This window comes from Eschscholzia californica, unplaced genomic scaffold (genome assembly GCF_041429995.1).
Source record: "Eschscholzia californica isolate CP2 unplaced genomic scaffold, dmEscCali1.0.p SCAF_2, whole genome shotgun sequence".
NCBI classification, from domain to species: Eukaryota; Viridiplantae; Streptophyta; class Magnoliopsida; order Ranunculales; family Papaveraceae; genus Eschscholzia; species Eschscholzia californica.
Genome location: NW_028238309.1, coordinates 36,583,972 through 36,593,207, shown reverse-complemented (window position 1 = coordinate 36,593,207; position 9,236 = coordinate 36,583,972). Strand labels below are relative to the sequence as shown.

Here is a 9,236-nt window from a genome sequence, read left to right as displayed (position 1 = left end):
TTACATATCGAAAATGTTTATCATATTCCTAGTTTCAAGTTTAATTTGATTTCTGTACGACAATTATGTAAATCTTGAAATTGTCTTGCGACTTTCTCACCTTCCCAGTGTGTCTTTACGGAAGTTTTGACAACCCGCCTGATTGGTTAGGCTGATGAGGTTGGCGACCTATATATTTTACGTCGTAACTCTACATCACTTACTCTACATAAGTCGTTTGACATTTGGCACAGACGATTGGGACATCCTAGTTTAGATCGTCTCAAACACTTATCTAAGCGTTTTGATTTCATCCACTCTGACTACTCGCTTGACTGCACAATTTGTCCTATGGCCAAGCAATCTAAATTTCCCTTTCATAAAAGTATTTCTGTTAGTACCTTTCGTTTCCAATTAGTTCATGCTGACATTTGGGGACCTTTTCCTGTTCCTTCGCTCACAAATAAGCGATACTTTCTCACCTTAGTTGATCACTATTCCAGATATACTTGGACATTTCTTATGTAGTCCAAGTCTGAGACTAAGAAATATTTAGAATATTTCTTCAATTTCACAATTAAACAATATCAAAAGAAGTCCTATCTCTTTTGATTCGGCAACTCACTCTACATGCCCTATTCAGACCTTTCGTTCCGACAACGGTACTGAATTTCTCACCAAGGACTTACAATCTTGGTTTCAGTCGAATGGTATACCACCAACGCAGTTGCGTTCATACTCCACAACAAAATGGGGTCATCGAACGCAAACATAGACACTTACTGGATGTCGCTCGTGCCTTGCGATTTCAAGCTAATCTCCCCCTCAATTTTTGGGGTGAGTGTTTAAAAACGACAACTTACTTAATTAATCAGATGCCAACTCCAATTTTATCACTGAAGTCACCTTATGAGGCTTTATACGACACTCCACCAGACTACTCGATCCTTCGTGTTTTCGGGTGTCTGTGTTTTGCTCATAATGTCAAAGCTACTACTAAATTTGATATGCGAGCTAAACCAGGAATCTTTGTCGGGTACCCTTATGGAAAGCAGGGTTACACTATTTATGACCTAGAGACTAAAACCTTTATGACTCTCGAAATGTCACTTTTTTTGAAAATAAATTTCCCTTTGAGTCGATTACTGACATTTATTCTGACTCGCAAACCTTTACTCCTTTGAATATTATGGATGACCCTTTGCCTTTTCCCCACACTTCTCGGTCTCCGCTGCGACCAAATATTTTTCCACCTCCACCTTTGGTCGAGCTTCGCCCTCGCCTTCGGTTAATCCTCCTCGTTTTCCTTTTATAGAGTCACCACCTTCTAGTTTGGTTGAGCCTCTCACTCACTCAGATTCCAACGAGGATTTATCTTCCCCATCTCCTGTAGAGGTGCCTATAGCTTCTTCTGATAACGCATCTTCTCCAGACTTTCCTGCTTCCGCTTCTCCTCTGCCTTCTACCACTAGTGACACTTCACCACTTGACTCTCTAGCAGAGGAATCTGATAATCTTACACGACCCATTCGTACTGGGAATCCGCCTGCTTATTTGGCTGATTATATTAAACAACACCTTTGCGCACTCCTTACCCACTGGTTGACTATATCAGTTTCGACCGTTTTAGCCCTTCTCATAAGGCTTTTCTCACTTCCGTCATCACCACGGAAGAACCCAAATCTTTCAAAATCGCCTCTGCTTCTCCAGAATGGCGTGAGGCGATGACTAAAGAGATTTCCGCCCTCGAGACTAATAATACTTGGTCTCTGACTTCCTTGCCACCTGACAAGAAACCCATTGGTTGTAAGTGGGTTTACAAAATTAAATATCGTTCGGATGGATCTATCGAACGTTATAAGGCACGCCTTATCGCCAAAGGGTATACCCAGGTTGAAGGTGTCGACTATCATGATACTTTTTCTCTAGTTGCCAAATTAGTTACTGTTCGTGTCCTCTTATCCCTTGCGTCTATCCAAGGATGGTCGTTGCATCAGTTAGATCTTAATAATGTTTTCTCCAAGGAGACTTGGAAGAAGAAGTGTATATGACCATTCCTCTAGGTTTTAGCAGCAAAGGCGACACTAGAGTTTGTCGCTTGAACAAATCATTATATGGTTTGAAACAAGCTTCTAGGCAATGGTTTGCTAAATTTTCCTCTAGTTTAAAAGCCGAAGGTTTTTCTCAGTCATCGTCAGACCGTTCTCTTTTCAGTTATTTTAATGGTCCGACTGCTATCTATATTCTTGTCTATGTAGATGACATCATCATTACAGGCAATGACAACAAGGAAATTGACTCCCTTCGACAACGTCTTGAGAAACGATTTTCTTTTAAAAATCTCGGACGACTTCAATACTTTCTAGGCTTAGAAGTTTCTAGGTCTCCTAAGGGTATTTTCCTTTGTCAACGGAAGTACACTTTAGACATTCTCCGTGATTCTGGACTTCTCGGTGCAAAACTGAGTTTATTTCCTATGGAAAAACATTTGAAACTGTTACCTACGGACGGTACACCTTTAGACGATCCCACTTTATTTAGACGCCTCATTAATCGACTTCTCTATGTCACTGTAACGAGGCCTGATATCGCTTTTTCAGTGAATTATTTAAGTCAATTTCTGCAGCATCCCCGTTCAACTCATATGGATGTGGCGACTCGTGTGCTAAGATATTTGAAGGGAACCCTTGATCATGGGATCCTCCTTTCGTATTCTAGCTCTTTGACACTTTCGGATTTTGCTGACTCTGATTGGGCCAGTTGCCCCATTACACGTCGTTCCACCACCGGCTACTTTACAATGCTTGGTGCGAGTCCGTTGTCTTGGAAATCTAAGAAACAACCGACAGTCTCCTGATCATCTGCTGAGGCAGAATATCATGCTCTTGCTTTCCTTACTGCCGATCTCCAATGGTTGAAATACCTATTTTAGGACCTTCAGATTTCCATTCCAGAACCTTTTCAGGTTTTCTGTGGCAATAAGGCGGCTATGCATATCGCTGCTAATCCAGTTTTTCACGAACGAACGAAGCACATCGAACTCGATTGCCACTTTGTTTGCGAGAAACTCGAAAGTGGTCTTATCCAGATCTCTCATGTTCCCTCTGCAGATCAAGTTGCTGATATTTTCACAAAGCCTCTTGGTTCAAACCAATTTCACCGGTTAACTTCCAAGTTAGGCTTGACCCAGATTTCTTCCCCAACTCCAACTTGCGGGGGAGGGGGTGTATTGAAGTAATACCAAGAATAAAGGGAGAATATCTCCCTTCTTCCATCAATCAACTACAATATATTAAGAATATTATTTCAGTATTTAGTTTCCTTCCAATTTAGCATTTTTGTAATATATTTCCCTTTCCCGTATTTCTAATCATGTAAAGTTTTCTCCTTGTACAAACATATAAATACTTGCTCATTACTATCAATGAAATCACCTTTTGATTCTCTATTAGTTGTGTCGAAATTCTTGATTTAACATTGCATCATGTAAAATGGGTTATTATGCAAGATCATATTGGCTTAAAATTTGAATAGTTTTCACTTTCACAATGTAATGTCTCACTCAGGCACTGGTTTTTGTACATGTTGGTGTTTTATAGATGAAAGGATTCAATTAGCATGGATGAGATGTACAAGACATGGATCGAATGAATCAAAATGGCATAATAAAATAGCATAGAAAAGCTATAACGGGTTATACGGTAACACGTTAAAAGGAACAACAAAAACATAAAACAAGGAGAACGAATTATAAACAAGTAATAAGGAGATATAAGAGCTTATAGGCTTCACCAATAAAATGTGCTTATAGATATCTTCTTTAATTAGACCGATGAGTATTTTCAGTAAAGAATAAAAATATCGTGAGCATACCACTTCGAGGAACTCCTGGTGGCGGAAAGGAGAGGTTCCTTGGTGGAGGACCACGAAGGTAGGAATTCTTGTTCAAACGCCATTCCCCAATTTTCCCTTATGTTAGCTCACCCTGAAAAGGTACCAAGGTTGATAAATAATTGTACAACCAGCAATTATTTGGGTTCACGTCATTGTGCTATAAATAAAGCATATAAAACAGGTTAGCTATAAAAGTAATACAAAAGCATTATAAGGGGAAAATTTCCTTTACCTTTAAAGAGTAGTCACATCCATAAGTATAATGAATAATAAACCTCCATTCTGGAGAGACTATCAGTCATTTGTTCATCCATTGTGGGGAAACTTCGAAGTTATGGTGGTTCTTCCTTGGGTCGGTTAACTTAGTTTGGCGTGCCCCAGCCTCCATTCCGCAAGCTCTGAAGCAATGGGGGTCTGTCCCAGTTAAGAAGTCGAAGAGAGAGTTATGGAGCCTAGTCCCTGTGGCTATTTGCTGGTCGATTTGGAAGGTCAGAAATGATGGAATCTTTAGAGATTCTAAGGCGAGCTTTAAAGTGGAGAGGGAGGATGTGTTAGGTGTGTTATTTGCTTGGAGTAGACACTTAGGTTGGGCGATCTTGATAATGCATCATTCCAAACCTGCAGCATAAAATCTTTCCGAAGTATATGCTGAACACCATGTAATGCTGATGCAGCGGCATATGCATACCTTAGTTCAAGGGCGTGAAAGTAAAATACAATTATCAGTTATGTTGGGACTTTGAAATATACTGAAACAAATATTGGGTACATGTTAGTTACTATTCAAAAAGTTTCTCACATTTCCAATACCCATCCAAAAGCTTTATCAGTCTTTGGATCATCTTTAATGCTTAATGAGACATTTATCCATGTACCTGCAATTTTCTTCAGCATGGGCTAAAATGAAGATGAGCAATATCAGTACGAAATAAGATCTATAATCAGCTAAACCATGTAAACATAGAAAATCATATTAAAAAATACGCGATGAAAAAACTTATAGAATTCAAACTCATATGGAAGCTTAAGTCATATGCTGAACGAATAAATGCCATGAATCTGTTTTAGAAAACTTGCTCCTATGGCACAAGGAGGTAATATATCTTGTCTTAAGACACACAACTGGATACGAACGAATATGAAGCCTAAACCCAGGAGCAACATAAGCTTATGGACTAAACTCGATGCCAACATATGAGCCGAAGAGTGTTGTAAGTAATTATTTAAAAAACCTTTAAAGCCGCATCAAACCCAAGTTACAGTTTTTTGGCCTTGTCTAATCAACTCTATGATCTGAATCAGTCCACCAGCCTACCTCAATATTTTCAATTATACATATCACATACAAGATTGTTCTTGATGCCTCCTTTTCCCTGACTGAGTAGGTCCAAAAATATATATTATGCATTTTTAGCTTCAGATCATGCACTCTTGAAGGATGTCGAATTGCCAATAGAGAAGCTGGGTTGGATATTCGAAGACCGGATAACCATAATGGAAAGAGTAGGTATGTTACAGATACAATTTTACAAATAATCACTTTGCAAAACATACATTGGTTATCAAGAAACAGATCAGATAATGCCAATTTATCAGACAAAGTCAGATATAAGATATTTTACCTTCTCTATAATTACAAGAGAATTTCCGATGGGGGTCAACGTTCGTCACAGGGTCGTTTTCCTCCGGATAAAACTTTCTTATTATGTTCTCATGTTCGGTGGGTTAGATATAGAAAAACGAGAATGCTGTTGGAAAGCCTCCGCGTGCCAAGTTAGGTAGAGGATTAACAAATACGTGATCAGGCTCCACCGTTAGGATACAACTGTAATGATTATAGAATGAACAAGCTCTAACATTTTTTGGAAATGATAAAAAAAATTCAAAACTAACTTACTTCTAAAAGAAGACATCAAAGAAATAGCATTGCTTCAAGAAATAAACTCACTTCTCCTCGATAGTTGCTATTTTCCACCATTATACAAAGGCCCATGGTCTATTCACGACAATTTAACCATGCGTTTAGTACCATGTCCGAAAAGTTAGTAAATAACATACAAAGTACGATATATATATCATCGGCTAATATTTGCTTGAAGAAAAAGTTTAAGATAGAGATAAAAAGAGTGATCCTCTTTTTCATTAAAACATGCATAGGTAGTAACAAAAGAATAAAGAAGAAAGATGACTTGCTACTAATTCACAAACATAGGTTTCATTTTGGGGCATACCTAGGATGATGCAGAATTAGCTATTGAATCCCAACCCAGAAGGCGCAGCGTACACCAAGTGTTTGACGGTAGAATGTTGATATTCTTGCATTTAGAACATTATTCTTGTTTGTTTTCCAATAATGGATAGAAGCCACTATTAGTACGTTACTGTACTATAAAACAATAAAACTTTTACCTAGATAAAGCAAAATAGTTTCTCCCATGCTAGCTTATATCGAAGATCAATTTGTGTAAAGAACCTGAAAATCAGATATTTAGGCAACTAAGAAGGTTAACAAATCAATATTCAATATTCGGAAATGAATACTATGGATTAAAATATCTAATAACAATGAAATAATCTTAGAAACTCACATTATAAGAGTATAAACTAATTAAGAAGTAAAAAAAAAACTCGATATACTTCAAATCAGACCTGATATAAACACCGACAATCTTCATAACATAATTATATACAGTAGAAGACCAAATTCACTAAACTTTTACTGTTATATAATATAAACTAAACTCAAATCAGCCTCAACAACCTAGGTAGTCGTCAACGCAGTAAGTTTTACCAATCGCTAAATCCTCAACACTCTTGTTAGCTCGAAGAAGAGCAAAATGATTCCTGCAAGAAGCGTTTAAAAAATAATTTAGAATAACCTAAATCCAATTACCTCAGATCAAAAGGCTTCATTCAAGAAAGAAACCAAATTATCCCAAAATTATAATAGATCAAAGACAACTGAAAACCCTGGAATGTGAAAAAGAAGAAGAGCTTGACCAGAAACAGGTCGCCATTACCAATCTCTTAAAACCCTAACTTCGCATATTAGGAACTCATCTGAATCAAACATCAATGTATCTACTTTTCCTAGTTGATCTTAAAACCCATTGATAGGTAGAAATTGTAAAATAAAGATTCAATGATGAAAGCATAGATCAAGGTATTGAGAGTAAAGATTTAATCCGGGTGCAGATTTAATACGTCGATCTAGATGAGAGACTAAAGGTTTTTATCGTTTGAGATGACATAAGGAGAGGGATTGACGTTGCACAAGATGGGACGTTGGATTCATTGAAATGTTAAGTCTAATTATAAGATGGATGAGAAATTCATTTATTTTGTCATACTCAGCTTCATCAATTTTGTCCTAGTCATCAAAAATTCATCCTGTTTTGTTATATAGATATTGTTAATAGTTTACATAAATATGTAATTGACATAGATAGCTATACATAAGAGAGGAAAGAAAATACATAAGGTAGGAAATAGTATATACAATATATTGGAAAGAATCAAGTCCAATCCCATCCAAAATCTTCAGTCAATTATTTCCTGAATCTGATTATTATTACCATTATTACCCTCCCGCAAATTGAGCTTCGAGGAGACGCGAAGGTTCAATTTGGGACAAAGCTCTAAGAACCGGAAATAAGATAAGCTTTTTGTCAAAATATCAGCGAGCTGATCATGAGATGGGACAAATTGAATCTTCACTGATCCGGCTGCCACCTTTTCCCGAACAAAGTGGTAGTCCAAAGCAATGTGCTTAGAACGACCATGAAACACTGGGTTGACAGTCATGAGGATGACACTTTTATTGTCACAATATATACTTGTAGACGGTAAAATGTCTACGGGTCGGAAAGTCTGACAGTCAACGGGTTGACGGTCAAAAGTATTGTCGGGTCGGGTCGGATGCTTCGGGGACCGGCTACGTGTCGAAAAGAACCTGCACACAAAAAGAGAGAAGAGATCGTAAAGCCTCTGAGACACCGGAATGGTGCCGGCCTAAGGGGGCTCCGACGGTCAAGTCAGATACTCGATCAAATATAAATAAGAAAGTCGAAGTGGGCAATAGAAGGGTAACCGTCGTCGGAGTGCTTAGGTGTCGCTGCTCGTGGAGTTGTCGGAACAGATCCCCACGGTAGTGATATACTTACTGTAATTAAGAGGGTGATGGTGATGATATATTGTCGTTAACTTGCTAGTCGTAAGTGAACTTGCGATAAGGTGCTGGTCGTAAAGGGATCAACAATAAGGTGCTGGTCGTAAGTGGATCGGACAGTGAGAATCGTTGGATGGATGATGACGATACGCCTAGCGTCTTATCGCTAGGTGAGTGATGCGGTGAGGAGGTAGCCGTATTAGGATGGTGATACGACCAGCTAATTACTGCGAAATGGTGTTACGGCCAGCTAGTTACTGCTGGATGAGAGGAATATGAGACCTGAGAGCTTTCTTATGCGATAAGGTGGTGGTGGTAATGGTGTCGATACGACTAGCCAATTATTGTTCAATTCGGGATTACCAAACTCTTATCTCCCAACTTCTAAGACGACGAGTCAGAGACTTTGAAAAAGTGAAGAGCTCTTTGAGAGGCTTATCGAAGGGAATGGTAGTGAAGATGGATTACTCGAGTATTGCTGTCGAATATTGGATGCCCTTCTCTGAGTGTTGCTTCTCGTATTTATAGTGGTGGACAGGGAGTGCCTTGATGACGACCAGCTAGTAACCGACGTACTTATTCCGTGTCATTACTCTTGAGAGATACGTTAAGGGGTAAGGGATCTGACCATCAAATGGGTATTCGAATTTCTCGAGGGACGGCCAGGATGTTACCGCGTGTGCGGTAAGCTATTGGCCGGTAACGTCTGTCTTGAAGTGGAAGATACAGAATATTCAACATTAGTGCGGTTATGGATTGCGCAATAACCTTCTAGCCGTCAGCTAGCTTAGTACTAGGAGGTGACTATCGTGTGACACGTGTCAGATACGCTTAGTGTTAAGCGGGTATGGATCTGGTGATTATACTAGCGACTTGGGCCGTTACCGGGCCTCCTTATCGAGCTTCGCGGATTTTATCCTTACGAAGCGGTTGTTCTTAAATTCTACGGGCACCTCGTGGGGCGGATATTTGCCCATACAATTTGCCCCCCACTCTCGAAGTCCGGATGCGGAGTTAGAGAGTAGTGAGGTATGACCGTTTCAGCGGAGGAGTGCGCGTCTCGATCATATTCTACTAGTGGGAGTGCCACTTTGCATCGTAGCAATGACTGTTTCGAGGTTGAGTGTCGTGCTCGTATTATTGGGGTGCCGATAGGTTTCAGATACTTGGTCTGACAGAATCGCGGGAGGATTCG

General features: G+C 39.2%; 1 long non-coding RNA gene across 2 annotated transcripts; it reads right to left on the bottom strand.

Annotated features, from left to right (window-relative positions):
* Positions 1-3,620: 3,620 nt before the first annotated feature.
* LOC147557644 (uncharacterized) lies at positions 3,621-7,157 on the bottom strand. Of its 2 annotated transcripts, XR_015234106.1 has the most exons (9): positions 6,894-7,157; positions 6,635-6,717; positions 6,283-6,346; positions 6,105-6,188; positions 5,771-5,869; positions 5,496-5,698; positions 4,673-4,770; positions 4,106-4,561; positions 3,621-3,964 (listed from the first exon to the last, which is right to left on the bottom strand). It is a non-coding gene; the product is annotated as an uncharacterized LOC147557644 (long non-coding RNA). The 2 variants fall into 2 exon arrangements; XR_015234107.1 differs by lacking the exon at positions 5,496-5,698 and having other exon boundaries at positions 6,874-7,157.
* Between the last annotated feature and the right edge of the window lie 2,079 nt (positions 7,158-9,236).